This window comes from Scyliorhinus canicula, chromosome 23 (genome assembly GCF_902713615.1).
Source record: "Scyliorhinus canicula chromosome 23, sScyCan1.1, whole genome shotgun sequence".
NCBI classification, from domain to species: Eukaryota; Metazoa; Chordata; class Chondrichthyes; order Carcharhiniformes; family Scyliorhinidae; genus Scyliorhinus; species Scyliorhinus canicula.
Window position 1 is genome coordinate 24,888,080 of NC_052168.1, and position 23,122 is coordinate 24,911,201.

Genomic DNA, 23,122 nt, shown 5'->3' on the forward strand with positions numbered 1-23,122 from the left:
AGATGTGCAGGGTAGGTGGATTGGTCACGCTAAATTGCCCCTTTAATTGGAAAAATAATTGGGTACTCTAAATTTACTAAAAAAAAGAATAGCTAACAATTCATCCCTCTCCTGGGTGGCATGGTGGCACAATCGTTAACACTCACAGCGCCAGGGACCCGGGTTCGATTCCCTGCTGGGTCGCTGCCTGTGTGGAGTCTGCATGTTCTTCCCGTGTTTGCGTTGGTTTCCTCTGGGTGCTCCAGTTTCCTCCCACAAGTAATAATAATAATCTTTATGAGTGTCACGAGTAGGCTTACATTAACACTGCAATGAAGTTACTGTGAAAAGCCCCTAGTCACCACATCCAGCACCTGTTCAGGTACACAGAGGGAGAATTCCGAATGCCCAAATTACTTAACAAACACGTCTTTCGGGACTTGTGGGAGGAAACCGGAGCACCCGGAGGAAACCCACGCAGACACGGGGAGAACGTGCAGACTCCGCACAGACAGTGACCCAAGCTGGGAATGTACTGTGAAGCTACTGTGCTAACCACTGCCCAAGTCTTGAAGGACGTGCTTGTGAGGTGAATTGGACATTCTGAATTCTCTCTCTCTACCCGAACAGGTGCTGGGGTGTGGCGACTGGGGGGTTTTCACAGTAACTTCATTGTTAATGTAAGCCTACTTAAAGAACAAGAACAAAGAACAAAGAAAATTACAGCACAGGAACAGGCCCTTCGGCCCTCCCAGCCTGCGTCGATCCAGATCCTTTATCTAAACCTGTTGCCTATTTTCCAAGCTCTACATCCCTCTGTTCCCCACCCGTTCATATATCTGTCTAGATGCATCTTAAATGATGCTATCGTGCCCGCCTCTACCACCTCCGCTGGCAAAGCGTTCCAGGCACCCACCACCCTCTGCGTAATAAACTTTCCATGCACATCTCCCTTAAACTTTCCCCCTCTCACCTTGAAATTGTGACCCCTTGTAATTGACACCCCCACTCTTGGAAAAGCTTGTTGCTATCCACCCTGTCCATACCTCTCATAATTTTGTAGACCTCAGTCAGGTCTCCCCTCAACCTCCGTCTTTCCAATGAAAACAATCCTAATCTACTCAACCTTTCTCCATAGCTAGCACCCTCCATACCAGGCAACATCCTGGTGAACCTCCTCTGCACCCTCTCCAAAGCATCCACATCCTTCTGGTGATGTAAATTGTGACAATAAAGGTTATTATTATTATTCCTTGAACCAAGAAAAACATAGCGAAGCAAGTGAAGTTGGCAATGAGGATTGAGTCAGATTTTGCTCACAGCGAATGGGAGGGAGGGAGGGAGAGGAGGGAGGGAGAGGAGGGAGGGAGGGAGGGAGAGGAGGGAGGGAGGGAGGGAGAGGAGGGAGGGAGGGAGGGAGGGAGAGGAAGGAGGGAGGGAGAGGAGGGAGGGAGGGAGAGGAGGTAGGGAGATGAGGGAGGGAGAGGAGGGAGGGAGGGAGGGAGGGAGAGGAGGGAGGGAGAGGAGGGAGGGAGGGAGAGGAGGGAGGGAGGGAGATGAGGGAGGGAGGGAGAGGAGGGAGGGAGGGAGAGGAGGGAGGGAGAGGAGGGAGGGAGGGAGGGAGGGAGGGAGGGAGGGAGGGAGAGGAGGGAGGGAAGGAGGGAGAGGAGGGAGGGAGAGGAGGGAGGGAGGGAGAGGAGGGAGGGAGAGGAGGGAGGGAGGGAGAGGAGGGAGGGAGGGAGAGGAGAGAGAGAGGGAGGGAGGGAGAGGAGGGAGGGAGGGGAGGGAGAGGAGGGAGGGAGGGAGGGAGGGAGAGGGGGGAGGGAGGGAGAGGAGGGAGGGAGAGAGGGAGAGGAGGGAGGGAGAGGAGGGAGGGAGGGAGGGAGGGAGGGAGAGAGGGAGAGGAGGGAGGGAGGGAGAGGAGGGAGGGAGGAAGGGAGAGGAGGGAGGGAAGGAGGGAGAGGAGGCAGGGAGGGAGAGGAGGGAGGGAGAGGAGAGGGGGAGGGAGGGAGAGGAGGGAGAGGAGGGAGGGAGAGGAGGGAGGGAGAGAGGGAGAGGAGGGAGGGAGAGGAGGGAGGGAGGGAGAGGAGGGAGGGAGAGGAGGAGAGGAGAGGAGGGAGGGAGAGAGGGAGGGAGGGAGGGAGGAGAGAGGGAGGGAGAGGAGGGAGGGAGGGAGAGGAGGGAGGGAGGGAGAGGAGGGAGAGAGGGAGGGAGAGGAGGGAGGGAGGGAGGGAGAGGAGGGAGGGAGAGGAGGGAGGGAGAGGAGAGAAGGAGAGGAGGGAGGGAGAGGAGGGAGGGAGAGGAGGGAGGGAGAGAGGGAGGGAGGGAGGGAGAGGAGGGAGGGAGGGAGGAGGGAGGGAGGGAGAGGAGGGAGAGGAGGGAGGGAGAGGAGGGAGGGAGGGAGAGGAGGGAGGGAGGGAGGGAGGGAGAGGAGGGAGGGAGAGGAGGGAGGGAGGGAGGGAGAGGAGGGAGAGGAGGGAGGGAGGGAGGGAGAGGAGGGAGGGAGGGAGGGAGAGGAGGGAGGGAGGGAGGGAGAGGAGGGAGGGAGAGGAGGGAGGGAGGGAGGGAGGGAGGGAGGGAGGGAGAGGAGGGAGAGGAGGGAGGGAGAGGAGGGAGGGAGGGAGGGAGAGGAGGCAGCTACAGACACAGATGATATGCCAGAATCGATATCTGCCAAGTGGACAGGATTATTTCAAGAGGCCCTACTTGCCAGCTGCAGCATTGGGTTTGCAATGGGTACATTTTGTTTTGGAAGAAAATTGTGTGTGAACTGTCAACGCGAAAATGGGAGATTCAAATCTTTCCTTGTGGAGTGATTCACCACCTTGGGCCGTGTTATTAACTCTTTTCAGACCACAGATTGTGGCTGAGGCACTTTAATCCCCAGGCTGCTCGTGTGGGTTAAACGCTGATGGGAAGCTGGTCACACACACACGGGGGTTCAGGAAAGGAGGAAAACTGACAATTGTGTCTTTCAGGGAGGCACCGGTACTGGCGCTGGTATGAAATGCGGATGTTGAACCGCGCTGTTTATTTGGGACGTGTACTGCGTTTTCCAAAGCGACACAGTAAATTCTGTCAAATTCCTTAATTCCACAGGACAGTGAAAGAGCGCAGCTCAGGACAATTGGAAAGTTCACAGAAAGCCTGACACCTTCAGAAGGGAAGACTGAATATGGAATGTTACTTCATGTTTCAATGGGAGATTTTAAAAATGGATTTCACAAATATATCTGATCCTAGCTTTCTCATTCTCTCTCTCTTTTTTCTTCTCTCTCTGCTACATTCTCTCAATGGTACATTCTCTCTCTGCTACATTTGCTCTCTCTCTCTCTCTCTCTCTGCTACATTCTCTCTCTGGTACATTTGCCCTCTCTCTCTCTCTCTCTCTCTCTCTGATACATTCTCTCTCTGCTACATTCTTAGAGAGGATGCAGAAGAGATTTACCAGGATGTTGCCAGGTACGGAGGGCATTAGCTATGAGGAGAGGTTGAATAAACTCGGTTTGTTCTCACTGGTATGAAGGAGGTTGAGGGGCGACCTGATAGAGGGCTACAAGATTATGAGGGGCATAGACAGAGTGGATAGTCAGAGGCTTTTCCCCAGGGTAGAGGGGTCAATTACTAGGGGGCATAGGTTTAAGGTGCGAGGGACAAGGTTTAGAGGAGATGTACGAGGGAAGTATTTTACACAGAGGGTAGTGGGTGCCTGGAACTCGCTGCTGGAGGAGGTGGTGGAAGCAGGGACGATAGTGACATTTAAGGGGCATCTTGACAAATACATGAATAGGATGGGAATAGAGGGATACGGACCCCGGAAGTGTAGAAGATTTTAGTTTAGACGGACAGCATGGTCAGCACAGGCTTGGACGGCCGAAGGGCCTGTTCCTGTGCTGTACTTTGTTTTGTACTTTGTTCTTTGTTCTCTCTCTCTCTCTCTCTATATTCTCTCTCTCTATATATTCTCTCTCTCTGGTCTCTCTCTCTCTCTGGTATATTCTCTCTCTCTCTCTCTCTCGTATATTCTCTCTCTCTCTAGTATATTCTCTCTCTCTCTGGTACATTCTCTCTCTCTCTGTCACATTCTCTCTCTCTCTCTGGTCTCTCTCTCTCTCTGGTCTCTCTCTCTCTCTCTGTCACATTCTCTCTCTCTCTCTCTCTGGTCTCTCTCTCTCTCTCTCTCTCTGTCACATTCTCTCTCTCTCTCTCTCTGGAACATTCTGTCTCTCTCTGGTAAATTCTCTCTCTCTCTCTCTCTGGAACATTCTCTCTCTCTCTGGTAAATTCTCTCTCTCTCTCTCTCTGGTACATTCTCTCTCTCTCTCTCTCTGGTACATTCTCTCTCTCTCTTTGGAACATTCTCTCTCTCTCTCTCTCTCTGGTACATTCTCTCTCTCTCTTTGGAACATTCTCTCTCTCTCTCCAGATAGTGCAACTGCACTTACAATGGTGGATAGTGAACATATATACACGGAGTTATATTGGCAACTATATATAGTGTGAATCACATTCACCACACCTAACACTGTGAGACAGCAGTGTTAACCCGGGTCCCTGGCACTGTGAGACAGCAGTGTTAACCCGGGTCCCTGGCACTGTGAGACAGCAGTGTTAACCCGGGTCCCTGGCACTGTGAGACAGCAGTGCTAACCCGGGTCCCTGGCACTGTGAGACAGCAGTGTTAACCCGGGTCCCTGGCACAGTGAGACAGCAGTGTTAACCCGGGTCCCTGGCACTGTGAGACAGCAGTGCTAACCCGGGTCCCTGGCACTGTGAGACAGCAGTGTTAACCCGGGTCCCTGGCACTGTGAGACAGCAGTGTTAACCTGGGTCGCTGGCACTGTGAGACAGCAGTGTTAACCCGGGTCCCTGGCACTGTGAGACAACAGTGTTAACCTGGGTCCCTGGCACTGTGAGACAGCAGTGTTAACCCGGGTCCCTGGCACTGTGAGACAGCAGTGCTAACCCGGGTCGCTGGCACTGTGAGACAGCAGTGTTAACCCGGGTCCCTGGCACTGTGAGACAGCAGTGTTAACCCGGGTCCCTGGCACTGTGAGACAGCAGTGTTAACCCGGGTCCCTGGCACTGTGAGACAGCAGTGTTAACCCGGGTCCCTGGCACTGTGAGACAGCAGTGTTAACCCGGGTCCCTGGCACTGTGAGACAGCAGTGTTAACCCGGGTCCCTGGCACTGTGAGACAGCAGTGTTAACCCGGGTCCCTGGCACTGTGAGACAGCAGTGCTAACCCGGGTCCCTGGCGCTGTGAGACAGCAGTGCTAACCCGGGTCCCTGGCGCTGTGAGACAGCAGTGTTAACCCGGCCCCCTGGCACTGTGAGGCAGCAGTGCTAACCCGGGCCCCAGGCACTGTGAGACAGGATTGTTATCCACTTGTGCTACCGTGCTGCCCACTTTCAGAGGTTGACCAACGGGAGCAGAGCAGATGGAAGGTTTTGGGGGGTTGGGTCACATGGTTGAGGTTGGGTGAATATTGAGCTTTCCCTGCAGTGCCTCTACCATTGGCTCGAACATCTTCTGACTTTGCTGAAAGTTCGCTTTAGAATTTACACTGCGTCGTTTCCAGTCACTTTTTTAACAGCTTAAATCCAGCGGTACAGAATTGGATTGGCGAACACATTTAGAAAGTGACATACGAAATAGCAGTAGGCCATTCGGCCCCTCGAGACTGCCCCACCATTCAATAATGGTCGTGTACATCCCCTTGCACCTTTAATGGGGGGGGGGGAGACCGTGAGCCGTGTTTGCGAATGGAATGAATGATATAAAACTCAGGCAACGTGCCCTCAGATATGTGTGACCGCCAGAGGAGGCTCTAAATCTCACTTCACCATCTTGGACCCTGTTGCTTCAGGCGCTCTGCGTGGCCAGGTCTCTTCACGAGTGGGATTAATGCCCAGGGGGCATCCAGCTCTGTGCCATGTTCCAGCATCGATCCTGACCATTAACCCTTCAATTGCTGCCTACTTCCCAGTCCCCTGCTGAGTCCTATACATTCAGGAAAACAAATTGTCTTAATTTGAGACAATTTCACAGATTGCTTAACCCAGCAACACTAGCACTTAGACATGATAAAACATACCACTTTATAAATAAAGAGTTAAACCCAGACACATAAGGACATATTAGTCAGATGACCAAAAGCTTGGGTCAATGGTTGGGTGACCAGACATTGATTGTGACCATGGGTCACTCCAGTTTCTCACTCAGTGTCCTCACACATTGCTCCAAATTGTTCAAATGTCCCCATCTTGCACCCTGCCCTTTAACCTGCCCACCATGTTCCATTTACCGCTGGCAGGGGCAGCCTTGTCGTTGTCTGGGCCAACAATCATTGCCCCTCCCTGAGGGCGGTTAAGAGTCAACCACCTCGCTGTGGGCCTGGAGTCACATGTAGGCCAGACCGGGTAAGGACGGCAGATTTCCTCAGCGAGCCAGATAGGCCTTTAACGAGGATCTTTAGGCTTTTAATTCCAGATTGAATTCCGATTTCACCATCTGCCATGGCAGGGTTTGGACCTGTGTTCCCAGAGCATGTTCCTGGGTCTCTGGATTCCTAGTCCTGCTACAATACCCCCACCTGGAGGCTCCCCTTCAACTCACTCACCGTCCTGACTTGGAAATATATCGGCCGTTCCTTCACTGTCGCTGGGGCAAAATCCTGGAACTCCCTCCCTAACTGCACAGTGGGTGTACCTACGCCACAGACTGCAGAGGCCTAAAGCCTACAAACAAATGAACAATTAGGTAGTCAGGCAGCGCCCATCAGTACACCCATCAGCCGTGAGGAAGGTGGCAGGCAAGTTCGGTTGAGCAGCGACATGGTAATAATAATAATAATCTTTATTGTCACAAGTAGGCTTACACCGGCACAGTGGGTTAGCGCTGCTGCCTCACAGCTCCAGGGTCCCGGGTTCAATTCCATCCTTGGGTGACTGCGTGGAGTCTGCACTTTCTCCCCGTGTGCCTGCGTGGGTTTCCTCCGGGTGCTCCGGTTTCCTCCCACAGTCCAAAGATGTGCAGGTTGGGTGGACTGGCCGTGCTAAAATTGCCCCAAAAGGTTAGGTGGGGTTACTGGGTTACGGGGATAGGGTGGAGGTGTGGGTGTAGGGTGCTCTTTCCAAGGGCCGGTGCGGACTCGATGGGCCGAATGGCCCCCTTCTGCACTGTAAATTCTACGATTCTATGACACATTGAACCAAACCTCTCATTTAGACAGTGTGCTTTCCTGCAGCCGGCTCTGCATGCAAACAAAACCTCCCACACGCGACCCACATTGGCTAGTTTCAAATCCAGCTTCTGTCGAAAAACATCTACTGTTAGAACCCTGCGTGCAACTGGAAATGAACAAGGTATTTAAGTTGGTGATTGTCCCGGCCTTGTGCGTTGAGCTGTGTGGTTAGAGTGGAATAGACAATTCTGGCCCATCAGTAAATCCGGACGCCCCCAGCATCACAGCTGTCTGTCTTTAGCCAATTCATAGAACTAGAACATAGAACATTGCAACGCGGTACAGGCCTGTGGTAGTATGACTAGGGGTATTACGGTACCTGGGAGTGTGAGCTGCCATTGGTGCAGAGGGCTCACTGCCCATTGGCCCAAGTATCGTGTTCTCTGTATTCTTATTGGCCAAGAGGAAGGTAGCTCCGCCTACGAGACGGGGTATAAGAACTCGTGTTCCCCAGCAGCCAGGCCATTTCTGTACGTCTGCTGCCGGGCTCACTTCTTGCTGATTAAAGCCTTTCGTTTCGGACTTCACCTACGTTTCGTGTCCATTGATTGTGCATCAAGTCCCTTCGGCCCTCGATGTTGCGCTGACCTGTGAAACCTCTCTAAAGCCCATCTACACTAGTCCCTTATCGTCCATATGCCTATCCAATGACCATTTGAATGCGTTTAGTGTTGGCGAGTCCACTACTGCTGCAGGCAGGGCATTCCACGTCCTTACTACTCTCTGAGTAAAGAACTTACTTCTGACATCTGTCCTATATCTATCTCTCCTAATTTAAAGCTATGTCCCCTCATGCTGGACATCACCATCCGAGGAAAAAGGCTCTCACTGTCCACACTATCTAATCCTCTGATCATCTTGTATGCCTCAATTAAGTCACCTCTTAACCTTCTTCTCTCTAACAAAAACAGCCTCAAGTCCCTCAGCCATCCCTCATCAGATCTTCCCTCCATACCAGGCAACATTCTTGTAAATCTCCTCTGCACCCTTTCCAATGCTTCCACATCCTTCCTATAATGCGGCGACCAGAACTGCACACAATACTCCAAATGCGGCCGCACCAGAGTTTTGTTCAACTGCAACATGACCTCATGGCTCCGAAACTCAATTCCTCTACCAATAAAAGCTAACACACCGCACGCCTTCTTAACAACCCTCTCAACCTGGGTGGCAACTTTCAGGGATCTATGTACATGGACTCCGAGATCTCGCTGCTCATTCACACTACCAAGAATCTTCCCATTAGCCCAGTACTCTGTATTCCTGTTGCTCCTTCCAAAATGAATCACCTCACATTTTTCTGCATTAAACTCCATTTGCCACCTGTCAGCCCAGCTCTGCAGCTTATCTATGTCCCTCTGTAACTTGTTACATCTTTCTGCACTGTCCACAACTCCACCGACTTTAGTGTCGTCTGCAAATTTACTCACCCATCCTTCTACGCCCTCCTCCAGGTCATTTATAAAAATGACAAATCGGTTCACTCCACGTGATATTTTGAAACAGCTGAAGGGCAGCACGGTGGCACAGTGGTTAGCACTGCTGCCTCACGGCGCCGGGACACCAGGTTCGAATCCCGGCCCTGGGTCACTGTCCGTGTGGAGTTTGCACATTCTCTCCGTGTCTGCGTGGGTCTCGCCCCCACAACCCAGAGATGTGCAGGGTAGGTGGATTGGCCATGCTAAATTGCCCCTTAATTGGAAAATAATGAATTGGGTTCTCTAAATTATAACAAAAAAGATACAGAAAAACAGCTGGTCTGAACATGGAGAGGATTAAACCTCACTTCCAAGCAGCTCAGGGGGGAAACAAAAATAAGGTGAGAGATGCAGTGAACGACTTGGTCTTCAAGGTCTTTCAAAAGAGAAAAAGAAGAAAGAGTAAGGACCATCAGAACTAATCATGCAGGTCACAGGAAACAGCATCCAACCCAGACATAGAACATAGAACAGTACAGCACAGAACAGGCCCTTCGGCCCTCGATGTTGTGCCGAGCCATGATCACCCTACTCAAGTCAACGTATCCACCCTATACCCATAACCCAACAACCCCCCACCCCTTAACCTTACTTTTTAGGACACTACGGGCAATTTATCGTGGCCAATCCACCTAACCCGCACATCTTTGGACTGTGGGAGGAAACCGGAGCACCCGGAGGAAACCCACGCACACACGGGGAGGACGTGCAGACTCCGCACAGACAGTGACCCAGCCGGGAACCGAACCTGGGACCCTGGAGCTGTGAAGCATTTATGCTAACCACCATGCTACCGTGCTGCCCCAGACCCTACACTTCTCGGACTACTTCCCAATAGATGCCAACGAGGAGGAGAACTACCCACCCAGTCAACACTGGGGCATCGCACCCACTCCAGGGAACGGAGGATGTCACCTCAGTGCGGGCAGTGATCAGCCCATCCCAAGCCTCCATGTACCGGGGGTGGGGGTCAAACCCAGCCTCACCAGATCCTCCCCTCACCCGCTGAAGGTGTCCGCAGGAGAGAGCACTCCTAATTGTCAGGGATAACAGGATATCGGCCATGGTGTCGTGCCTGACCTCGCTCAGTACCATCTGAAAACAATAGCGATAGAAATGATGTCCCCAGGACCTCTCACACAACCCCAAAAAGTGTACCCCGCCAAACCCGCACCTACCCAACCCCAACTAGGGCAAGGCGCTACTCGCACTTAAATAAGGCAAGAAAGGATAATGCTCCAGCCTAGCCAGGAGGGGACCTCAGTCCGGAGGAAGAACCAACAAGGCACCCAGCAATTGGTGCATCCTGGGAGCAAGGGTCGATCCTCCTCCCCCGTAATCTAAGAGCCCCCCCCCCCCCACCGCCAACAGAGGCTACCCATGGTCACCCATCCTCGACCACGGATAGCACCTCCACTTCAGTCTGCTCTAATAACAGACAAGACACTCTTATCAGCTCCGCAAGTACTAAAGACAGCTAAAGAGAGAGACCCATGTGAAATGAAAATGAAATGAAAATCGCTTATTGTCACGAGTAGGCTTCAATGAAGTTACTGTGAAAAGCCCCTAGTCGCCACATTCCGGCGCCTGTTCGGGGAGGCTGGTACGGGAATCGAACCGTGCTGCTGGCCTGCTTGGTCTGCTTTAAAAGCCAGCGATTTAGCCCAGTGTGCTAAACCAGCCCCTTCTGAGGAAAGAAAATATGCTGCAACTGTACAGGACCCTGGTGAGACCACATTTGGAGTATTGTGTGCAGTTCTGGTCACCTCATTATAGGAAGGATGTGGAAGCATTGGAAAGGGTGCAAAGAAGATTTACCAGGATGCTGCCTGGTTTGGAGGGTAGGTCTTATGAGGAAAGGTTGAGGGAGCTATGGCTTTCCTCGTTGGAGCGGTTGGAGGATGAGAGGTGACTTAATAGAGGTTTATAAGATGATGAGGGGGATAGATAGAGTGGACGTTCAGAGACTATTTCCTCAGATGGCTGTAGCTGTTCCAAGGGGGCATAACTATAAGGTTCATGGTGGGAGATATAGGAGGGATGTCCGAGGTAGGTTCTTTACTCAGAGTGGTTAGGGTGTGGAATGGACTGCCTGCTGTGATAGTGGAGTCAGACACTTTAGGAACTTTCAAGCGGTTATTGGATAGGCACATGGAGCACACCGGAATGACAGGGAGTGGGACAGCTTGATCTTGGTTTCGGACAAGGCTCGGCACAACATCGAGGGCCGAAGGGCCTGTTCTGTGCTGTACTGTTCTATGTTCTATGTGCAAGGTAGGTGGATTGGCCACACTAAATTGTCCCTTAATTGGAAAATAATGCATCTGGTACTCTAAATTAAAAAAAAACAGCTATGGGCCCTGACAATATCCCGGCAATAGTACTGAAGGCTTGTTCTCCAGAACCTGCCGCACCCCTAGCCAAGCTGTTCCAGTACAGCTACAACACTGGCATCTACCCGGCAATGTGGGAAATTGCCCAGGTGTGTCCTGTACACAACAAACAGGACAAATCCAACCCAGCCAATTACCGCCGATCAGTCTACTCTCCATCATCAGCAAAGTGATGGAAGGAGTCATCAACAATGCTATCAAGCAGCACTTACTCAGCAATAAGCTGCTCACAGACACTCAGTTTGGGTTCTGCCCAGGGTCATTCAGCTTCTGACCTCATCAGAGCCTTGGTTCAAACGTGGACAAAAGAGCTGAATGCCAGAGGTGAGGTGAGAGTGACTGCCCTGGACATCATTTGACCGAGTGTGGCATCAAGGAGCCCGAGCTAAACTGGACTCAATGGGAATCAGGAGGAATACACTCCTCTGCTTGGAGTCATACCCGGCACAAAGGAAGATGGTTGTGGTGGTTGGAGGTCAATCATCTCAGCTCCAGGACATCACTGCAGGGGTTCCTCAGGGTAGTGTCCTCGGCCCAACCATCTTCAGCTGCTTCATCAATAACTTCCCTTCCATCAGAAGGTCAGAAGTGGGGATGTTTGCGGATGACGGCACAATGTTCAGCAGATCTTATGAGGAAAGGTTGAGGGAGCTAGGGCTTTTCTCTTTGGAGCGAAGGAGGATGAGAGGCGACTTAATAGAGGTTTAGAAGATGATGAGGGGGATAGATAGAGCAGACGTTCAGAGACTATTTCCTCGAGTGGATGTAGCTGTTACAAGGGGGCATAACTATAAGGTTCATGGTGGGAGATATAGGAGGGATGTCCGAGGTAGGTTCTTTACTCAGAGAGTGGTTAGGGTTTGGAATGGACTGCCTGCTGTGATAGTGGAGTCACATCCTTCCTATAATGAGGTGACCAGAACTGCGCACAATACTCCAAATGTGGCCTCACCAGGGTCCTGTACAGTTGCAGCATATTTTCTTTCCTCAGAAGATGGGTCTCTCTCTTTAGCTGTCTTTAGTACTTGCGGAGCTGATAAGAGTGTCTTGTCTGTTATTAGAGCAGACTGAAGTGGAAGTGCTATCCGTGGTCGATAATGAAGCAGTCCCTGTCCAAATGCAGCAAGACCTGGGCAATATCCAGGCTTGGGCTGACCAGTGGCAAGTTACATTTACGCCACACAAGCCCCAGGCAATGACCATCTCCAACAAGAGAGGGTCTAACCATCGCCCCTTGACATTCAATGGTATTACCATCGCTGAATCCCCCACAATCAATATCCTGGGCTAGCCAGTTGCTGGGGTACTCGGGGCAGCACGGCATCACAGTGGTTAGCACTGTTGCTTCACAGCTCCAGGGTCCCAGGTTCGATTCTCAGCTTGGGTCACTGTCTGTGTGGGTTTCCTCCGGGTGCTCCGGTTTCCTCCCACAAGTCCCGAAAGACGGGCTGTTAGGTGAATTGGACATTCTGAATTCTCCCTCTGTGACCCGAACAGGCGCCGGAATGTGGCGACTAGGGGCTTTTCACAGTAACTTCATTGCAGTGTTAATGTAAGCCTACTTGTGACAATAAAGATTATTATTACTATTATTATTATTATCTTAATACTGTGGCTACAAGAGCAGGTCAAAGGCTGGAATCCTGCGGAGAGTAACTCACCTCCTGACCCCCCAAAGCCTGTCCACCATCTACAAGGCACAAGTCAGGAGTGTGATGGAATAGTCTCCACTTGCCTGGACGAGTGCAGCTCCAACAACACTCAAGACGCTCGACACCATCCAGGACAAAGCAGCCCCGCTTGATTCCATCCACAAACATTCACTCCCCCCACCACCGACGCATAGTGGCAGCCGTGTGTACCATCTACAAGATGCACTGCAGGAACTCACCAAAGTTCCTTCAACAACACCTTCCAAATGTATGACCTCTACCATCTAGAGGACAATGTGTTATTCACCCTGGGGTAACACGGACTGCAACTGGATGCAGATGAACAGTAAAGCAGACACCAGTGGAAAGAGGCGGAGTGCTCATGCCTCGTCTGTTTTATGGTTGGAAGCCCTCCTCTAATGTTCTTTTTTTTTTCATAGAATTTACAGTGCAGAAGGAGGCCATTCGGCCCATCAAGTCTGCACCGGCTCTTGGAAAGAGCACCCTACCCAAGGTCAACACCTCCACCCAAACCCCACAACCCAGTAACCCCACCCAACACTAAGGGCAATTTATCATGGCCAATCCACCTAACCCGCACATCTTTGGACTGTGGGAGGAAACCGGAGCACCCGGAGGAAACCCACGCACACACGGGGAGGATGTACAGACTCCGCACAGACAGTGACCCAGCCGGGAATCGAACCTGGGGCCCTGGAGCTGTGAAGCGATTGTGCTATCCACAATGCTACCGTGCCGCCCTGTCTTCTGTCTGGTGATTGGTTGTGTTCTGTCCTGTGTGTTGATTGGCTAACCTGGGTGTCTGTCACTGCCTGTTTTTACCTCATGATGTGCATGGGGGCAGATTATGACATCCCTCCTTTTTAAAAAACAATATTGTCGGTTGCTTAGAGCATATCCGATAATATATACAGATATATACAGATATGACTATTTACAGCGAATGGCAAATGAATGCATATGTGCATGTAAGGTGTCTAGCGTGCAGATACAGAACAATATGTACAAAGGAAATGTCTATAAGTCCAATCTCTGTGGCTGGCGTTGGATTCATGCCGAACGCCGGAGAGGCGGAGGTGGGGGCGACGGAGCCTTGACAGGTGGGATTGCCGCCAGATTGCTGGCCTCGTGGAGCGAGGTGTCCGGAGAAGGCATAACAACAGCTGGAAAAGTGAGATTCGGTGCTGGGCAGGCAAGTTTGCGTAGCGCCCTTCTGTTGCGCCTGACGATGGATCCATCAGCCATGCCAACCACGAATGGCCTGGGAGCAGCCTGTCGAACAACAACAGCTGGAGCTGACCAGCCTCCCTCGGGTAACTTGATGTGAACAGCATCTTCCGGAGAGAGCACGGGCAAAACGGGCATAGAACATAGAACATAGAACAGTACAGCACAGAACTGGCCCTTCGGCCCTCGATGTTGTGCCGAGCAATGATCACCCTACTCAAACCCACGTATCCACCCTATACCCGTAACCCAACAACCCCCCCTTAACCTTACTTTTATTAGGACACTACGGGCAATTTAGCATGGCCAATCCACCTAACCCGCACATCTTTGGACTGTGGGAGGAAACCGGAGCACCCGGAGGAAACCCACGCACACAAGGGGAGGACGTGCAGACTCCGCACAGACAGTGACCCAGCCGGGAATCGAACCTGGGACCCTGGAGCTGTGAAGCATTTATGCTAACCACCATGCTACCGTGCTGCCCCCTAAGGCATGAGCATCGTATGTCAGCTTTTGGCAGTTTCTGAGTTGCTGCACCTTTTGCAGCACTGGGAGATGATCCAGGTCGGGTAGATGAATGGCCGGAACAGTCGTCCGCAGGTCACGATTCATAAGGAGTTGTGCTGGAGACATACCGGTGGACAGAGGGGTTGCCCTGTACGCCACCAGCGCAAGGTTAAAGTCAGAAGCCGGGTCCGCAGCCTTGCAGAGCAGTTGCTTCGCGATATGGACCCTATACCCGTTAGATTGCGGGTAATGCGGGCTCGAGGTAATGTGCTTGAACTGGTACAGCTTTGCGAAGTTGGACCACTCTTGGCTGTGGAAGCCGGGACCGTTGTCGCTCACGACAGTGAGCGGAATACCGTGACTGGCAAATGTATCCTTGCAGGCCTTGGTGACTGTCCTGGATGTGAGGTTGGACAACTTGACCACTTCCGGGTCACTCGAGAAGTAATCAATGATGAGCACACAGTCGCGCCCATTGGCGTGAAAGAGGTCGATTCCCAGCTTAGACCATGGAGAGGTCACAATCTCGTGTTGACGGATTGTATCTTTGGGCTGAGCAGACTGGAAACGCTGGCAGGTCGCACAATTGAGGACCATGTTGGATATGTCCTGGTTGATTCCAGGCCAATAGCCAGCTTGCCGGGCCCTGCGCCTGCATTTCTCGACACCGAGGTATCCCTCGTGGATCTGTTTGAGCACTAAAGTCTGGAGTCTGCGAGGAATAAGGATACGATCGAGCTTGAGGAGGATCCCCTCGACATCCCCTCAACGACTGTTAGGTCGTCCTTGACATTAAAGAACTGGAGGCATTGCCCTTTCTGCCAACCATTTGCAAAGTGATGGATGACCCGCTGGGTCCTTGGCAGTCGCTTCTCGAATGTTGGCCACTCTTTCACCTGAGTCCGGGAGGTTGCTGGCACACACCTGCACCTGTGCCTCAATTCGGCGGATGAAGTCGACCTGTTCACGGGGCGAGGTGATGGCGTGCGACAGGGCGTCCGCAATGATTAGCTCCTTTACCGGTGTGTATACCAATTCCAAATCATACCTGCTGAATCGAAGGAGAATGCGCTGAAGCCTGGGCGTCATGTCATTCAAGTCCTTATGAATGATATGGACCAAGGGTCTGTGGTCAGTCTCCACTGTGAAGGTTGGTAGACCGTAGACGTAGTCATGGGACTTTACAATGGCGGTTAGGAGGCCCAGGCACTCTTTCTCTATGTGAGCTTACCTCTGCTCAGTGGGTGCCATGGCCCTTGACCCATAGGCCACTGGAGCCCAGGACGAGGAACATAGAACATAGAACAGTACAGCACAGAACAGGCCCTTCGGCCCTCAATGTTGTGCCGAGCCATGATCACCCTACTCAACCCACGTATCCACCCTATACCCGTAACCCAACAACCCCCCCCTTAACCTTACTTTTATTAGGACACTACGGGCAATTTAGCATGGCCAATCCACCTAACCCGCACATCTTTGGACTGTGGGAGGAAACCGGAGCACCCGGAGGAAACCCACGCACACAGGGGGAGGACGTGCAGACTCCGCACAGACAGCGACCCAGCCGGGAATCGAACCTGGGACCCTGGAGCTGTGAAGCATTTATGCTAACCACCATGCTACCGTGCTGCCCCAAGGAGTCATCCTTCTGGAGGAGCACCGCACCGATGCCGTCCTGGCTGGCGTCCGTGGAGAATTTCATCTCCCTCTCCGGGTCAAAGAACGCTCGTACCGGCGCAGTGGTCAGCTTTGCCTTTAACTCGAGCCACTCTGCCTGATGTGTGGGTAGCCACTGGAAGGCTGTTGACCAAATGCCCGAGAGCCATGGTGTCTGAGGCCATGTGGGGAATGAACTTCCCCAAGAAATTGACCATACCGAGGAAGCATAGTTCCGCGTCTTTGTCTTCCGGGGTCTTCGTGGCATTAATAGCCTTGACTTTGTCCGACTCTGGTTGCACGGCCTGCTGGGATATCTGATCGCCCAGAAACATGATTGATGACATGCCAAAGGAGCACTTGGCTTTGTTCAACTTGAGGCCGTTTGCATGGATGTGTCAAATGACTTGTTTGAGACGAGATATGTGTTCCTCTGGGGTCGTGGACCATGTGATTACACCATCGACGTAGACCCGCACCCCCTCAATGCCCTCCAGCATCTGCTCCATGATCCTGTGAAAGATTTCAGAGGCTGAAACAATACCGAACGGCAAGCGGTGTAACAGTACCTTCCGAAAGGTGTATTTAACGCGCAGAGCTTCCTGCTGGACTGGTCCACTTGTATCTGCCAGAAACCACGTATCTAGCTTCGTGAAGAATTTGGCATGTGCCAGCTCACTGGTTCGCTCCTCCCGCTTCGGGATCGCGTAGTGTTCCCGCATTATGTTCTGGTTAAGATCTTTGGGACCTATGCATATGCGCAACTCTCCTGAGGGCTTCTTCACACAGCCCATCGAGCTGACCCAGTCAGTCAGTTCCATCACTTTAGAGATTATACCCTGGTCTTGGAGCTCCTGTAGCTGTACCTCTAAACCAGAGGAGCCGGCACCCGGCGTGGTGCATGGATCATAGGCGTGGCATCAGGCCTTAGTAAGGTTTTGTAGCGGTATGGCAGCGTACCCATTCCACTAAACACATCCGGGTATTGTACAGGATTTCGTCAATGTTGGCCTGAAGATTCACATTGGCAGAGGACATGGCACGGACTCGCTGCCCGAGATTGAGTAGCTTGCAGGCATGGGCACCAAGCCTTGTCAGGCTTGACGATTTGGAATCGCAGTGTGGCATTGATGGTCTGGTTGGAGACATGGAGGTGACAAGACGCTAACGCAGAAGCTGGTAAGCCGGCGGAAGAACGTTTGGTCGCCTTTTGATGCGATCGAGATCTGCTTGAGATATGCGATTGGCTGAAATTGGCTTGAACCGGATGCTGCATTGGTCAATGTGTATGACAGCACGCCATTAATCTGCAGAATCCACATTAAGGATGGGTAGGCGTGTTGCTGAATTTGAGGAGGCCTGTCACACGAAGTAATGATGCCCACACGACTTGGGGACTCCAGGCAGTCGTCCTCTGGATCCGTGGTGTTCCCAGGATCCGAATCCTGCAGCCCTTGCTGCACATATTGAACGGGTTTGCGTTGGAACTGGGATCTCTGGGCCACGGCCGGAGCTGCAGACCTGCACAAGGCTGCATAATGTCCAGGCTTCCCACAATTTAAACATCGCCTGCCTCTTGTCGGGCTTTGCCGCTTTAAGTGGGCGGTGGGCAGTTCGGGCACGTCATGACGTTGACGTTGTAACGCTCCATGCGTTGTCGCACATGCGCAGTGCGGTCTTCGGCCGCTTCGTTCTCCCATCCGTGGTGCGCATGCGGGGACCCCGGGAAAAACGCGCGAAATGGCCGCCTTCATTGATGTGAAGGCGCCGCATTCGGGCGATGGCCTGTACCCTCTCTGCCTCGTGGGAGGCAAGTTGGTCCTGTTCTGCCGATTTAAGGTGGGACTTTCCGCCTGTTTGTGCACTTTACACGTCTCGATTGCGACTGGCAGGAATGGACCCCAAACACGATCTGGGCGCAGGGTCGGAGAATCGCCTGGGACCACCGAAAATCCCCCCCCCGCCGTGGCAGAGATTCTCCGCCACCCGGGAATTGGCGATCGGCGAGGCCCCTGCGGCGATTCTCCGGCCCGCGATGGGCCCAAGTCCCGCCGCTGGGAGGCCTCTCCCGCCGCCGAGGTTTGAACCACCTCTGGTGGCGGAGGGATCGGCGGCGCGAGCGGGCCCCCGGGGTCCTGGGGGGGGGGGGGGCGCGTGGGACGATCCGACCCCGGGGGGGTGCCCCCACGGTGGCCAGGCCCGTGATCGGGGCCCACCGATTGTCAGGCGGGGCTGTGCCGTGGGGGCACACTTTCTCCTCCGCCGCCGCCACGGCCTCCACCATGGCGGAGGGGGAAGCGAACCCCCCAGCGCGCATGCGCCGGTGGTGACGTCAGCGGCAGCTGACGCACCGGCGCATGCGCAAACCGGCGAAGGCCTTTCGGCCAGCCCTGGCGCCGGGCGGCGGGCGTCAAAGGCTGCTGCCGCCGGTTTTGCCGCCACTCGTCGTGGTGCCAACCGCTCTGGCGCCGGGGTGTCTGCTTTGGTATCGTTTACCTAAATGTTTCTCTTGTGTCCCCGGAGATGGCTCAGTAGTATGGCGATGGCTTTGCAGTATCGGTCTGGTCTGGGAGCTGCAAACTCCAATCAACAGACAAACCTTGCGCCTAATGCTTTCTCAGCATTGTCCATTTTTCCCATCATTCTCTGCAAGTCTCCATTTTGTAATCGGGACGTGGACGTGGACCCCAGGTGGCTACAGGTGGCACTTCCTGACAAGCCCAGTTAAGATCAGGCGCCTGTCCCCGTGCGGCACATCAACTCAATCCAACAAATTGAAAGCAAGAAAATAAAATACTGCAGGTGCTGGAAACCTGAAGCAAAAGCAGCAAGTGGGGCAGCGTCAGTGTGGGAAGCAACAGAGCTAACGCTTTGATCTGCCTCTTCTATGGACTCTTCAATGTCTGAGGAAACCACCGGGACACAACAAAGATTTATTTGAACTCTTTACAATAATCTGCCCACGGCAATAACTATCCATAATCTACCACGATGGCAGCTTTGTCCGGCCTCTCGTCCGGGACTTTGACTAGAATCATAGAATTTACAGTACAGAAGGAGGCCATTCGGCCCATCGAGTCTGCACCAGCTCTTAGAAACAGCACCTCACTTAAACCCTTACCTCCACCCTATCCCCGTAACCCAATAACCCCTCCTAACCTTTTTGGTCACCAAGGGACAATTTAGCACAACCAATCCACCTAACCTGCACATCTTTGGACTGTGGGAGGAAACCGGAGCACCCGGAGGAAACCCACGCACACACGGGGAGGACGTGCAGACTCCGCACAGACAGGGACCCATTGGGGAATCGAACCTGGGACCCTGGAGCTGTGAAGCAACTGTTCTAACCACTGTGCTGCCGTGCTGCCCAAGTCAACAGTTTTGCGAGGTATCGCCAGCGGGGTGGCCTCTGATCCGCCCGCTCCGTCGTAAACCTCTCGAAGATCAGGGCGCCATTTCTAAAGGCTGCCCCAGCGCGCAGTCAGCAAACCAGTTCACCAGGCGCACCCCCCCCCCCCCCACAATAATCCCCCTGTAACATCCCCCCTCCCTCAACGGTACTACCTGTGCACTGCCCAGGCAGCAAGTGGGCAGTGCCCATCTGCTGCAGTGTAGTGTAGGGCCCAGATAGTGGCACAGGGTGCCAGGGTATTGCTGGGTGTGCCAGTGTGTTGTCAAGGAGTGCCGAGGTATTGCCAGGACGTTGTCGGGGTATAGCCAAGGGGTGCCATGGTATTGATAAGGAGTGCCAGGGTATTACCAAGGGGGTTGCCAGGGTTTTGCCAAGGGGGTTGCCAGGGTTTTGCCAAGAGGGTTGCCAGGGTTTTGCCAAGAGGGTTACCATGGTTTTGCCAAGGTTTGCCAGGGTATTGTCAAGATGGTATTCCCGTACCAGCCTCCCCGAACAGGCGCCGGAATGTGGCGACTAGGGGCTTTTCACAGTAACTTCATTGAAGCCTACTCGTGACAATAAGCGATTTTCATTTCATTTTTCATTTCAAGAGGGGTACCAGGGTTTTGCCAGGGTTTTGCCAAGAGGGTTGCCAGGATATTGCCAAGAGGGGTACCAGGGTTTTGCCAAGAGGGATGCCAGGGTATTGGCAGGGCGGTGTCAGGCTATTGTTAAGGGGCTCCCAGGGTATTGTCAAGGCAAGGTGCAGGGTAATGTCAAGGGGATGCCAGGGTATTTTAAGGGGTACCAGGGTAATGTCAAGGAGGTGGAGCAGAAGATGCTGGCATTGGGCCCCCGCCACTCCTTTCGAAGGTAACCCGCTTACAATCTTCTGTCTGGAAAAAATAACCTTCACAGTTTTTCAGATTTCACTTTTCCAGGTGCTTTTTAAAAGAGTTTCGGGTCTCTGCCTCCTCCGCTAACCCAGGCAGCGCATTCCAGACTCCCACTACCCTCTGCGGAAAAGAAAGTTCCTCACCTCTCCACCTTCTGCCTCTCATCTTGTCCCCTGGTTCTAGAATTCTCCACCAAGGGAAACACTTTTATCCTGTCTACTCTTATCCCTTCCCCTCATAATTTTGTTCACCTCAATTAAGTCACCCTCAGCCTTCTTTGATCCAAGGACAATAACCCCAACCTGTCCAATCTCTCTTCATAGCCACCCTGGCAATATTCTTGTGAACCTCCTCTGCACTCTCTCCAGAGCAATTAGAGGGTTTCTCCGATGACGTTGATGAAGGAAGAGGGTTGGGTTGGGGCGGGTTGGTGAAGGACTGGAGTCTTCTTGAGATTGAGGTTGAGGCCGATTCTTTGGGAAGCTTCCGCGAAGTCAAGCATGGCTCGGAGATTCTCTTCTGAGAGAGTGAAGAGGAGACGGCATTGCACCCTGAAGCTCCAAGACCCATCTCAATGTCCTTTCCTTCTTGGATTTCAACCGGTTGAGGTTCAAAGGTTTTCCATCCACCCTGTGGATTATGTCCACTCCACTGGGAAGCTTGTTCTTGACAAGGTGACGGGCGGTGGTGATGAAGATGGAGAAATGGGTGGGGCCGAAGACACCTCCCTCCTTGGAATGAAACGAAATGAAATGAAAATCGCTTATTGTCACGAGTAGGCTTCAATGAAGTTACTGTGAAAAGCCCCTAGTCGCCACATTCCGGCGCCTGTCCGGGGAGGCTGTTACGGGAATCGAACCGTGCTGCTGGCCTGCCTGGGTCTGCTTTAAAAGCCAGCGATTTAGCCCAGTGTGCTAAACCAGCCCCTCAGTGCAGGAAATTAAGGTAAGTACGGCCTCGGCGAGCCGTTCCTCGCCATGGCCTGAAAAAAGAACAGAGTCCCGTTTAAGGCGGGATCATTGTCGACGCTGCCAGTTCCAGGAAATACCCCGCAATGGGCCTCTGTTCCCCCCCCCTTCTTCCCCCCCCCCCTGTTAAATCACACCCATTGTGTTTAATTCGGGGTCTATGTGTGAGGATAAAAAACCTTCTTAGTTGCAAATTCACAAAAGCTTGCTGCTGAAATTATTTAATTGGGATCCACACTTCGAAGGGTAAGAAAAGGCAAATCTCTTTACAACACATACTGATCACAGATACCACTAGTTCACTAGTTTACTAGCTCAGTGAGTATACGCCAACATCTCCATTCAGCCCTTCGAGTCTGCTACGCCATTCCTTATGATCGTGGCTGATCACCCAACTCAACAGCCTAATCCGTCTTCCCCAGAATCCTTCGACCCCTTTCTCCCCAAGTGCTGTCTCTAATTGCTTCTGGCAATGTTTTGGCCTCAACTACTTTCTGTGGGAACGCCATCCAGAAGCGCACATTATAATGAGCCCTTCAGCACCATCACCAATCCCTAAACTGCTCAAACCCAACTGCACATTACCCCTTCGACCCTTTGCAACCATCCATATCACATTCCGTCTCGTGTTTCAGAGAGAGGATTGTTGATGGCGTTGCTGACTACAGACAGAGTTCCAGTGTCTGGAGATTAGATTTCTGATACAGAATCCTGCAGCTGATATTCCAGCTGTTCGATTTATTCGATGAGCTGTTTTGGTCAGAGCTTGATTATTCTGGGTGAATTGTGAGGAGTGTAAAGGGAACAGTTGTTCTCGCTGGAACAGCCCGAAGAGGGGAGGGGGAAAATTGGATTAGTCGATAGTTGGGTCCTTGGATTCGCTACAGGAACAATCCTCAGTCTCGGCCGCGAGATTCAGTCTTGCACAGATCACCCAGCACAGGAATAGGCCATTCAGCCCGTCTAGGCTGTGCCAGCATCTAGGCTCCTCCGCCATCTCAGTCGCCGATTCTTCATCCCTCTTGTGTTCATGTAGTTTCATTTGAACACATCTGTGTCATTCACCTCAATCACTCCTTGGCAATTATCTGTGGCACGGTGGCGCAGTGGTTGGCACTGCTGTCTCACAGCGCCAGGGACCCGCTGCACGATTCCGGCCTCAGGTGGCCTTCGGGGCTTGTTTAGCACAGTGGGCTAAATCGCTGACTTTGAAAGCAGACCAAGGCAGGCCGGCAGCACGGTTCAATTCCCCTACCAGCCTCCCCGAACAGGCGCCGGAATGTGGCGACTAGGGGCTTTTCACAGTAACTTCATTTGAAGCCAACTCGTGACAATAAGCGATTTTCACTTCATTTCAGGTCACTGTCTGTGCGGAGTCTGCACGTCCTCCCCGTGCGTGCGTGGGTTTCCTCCGGGTGCTCCGGTTTCCTCCCGCAGTCCAAAGATGTGCGGGCTAGGTGGATGGGCCGTACTAAAATTTCCCCTAGGTGGGGTTACCGAGGTAGGGTGGAGGATATGGCCCAGATAGGGCTCTTCCCGAGGGTCAGCGCAGGCTCAATGGGCCGAATGGACTTCTTCTGCACTGTGGGGATTCTGGGATTGATCCAGATTGCTAACGATTGGCTTTTTCTATGAACAGTATGATATTTATACTGGAGGTCTGTTGGCGCAGTTGGCGCAGTGGGTTAGAGCCCTCGC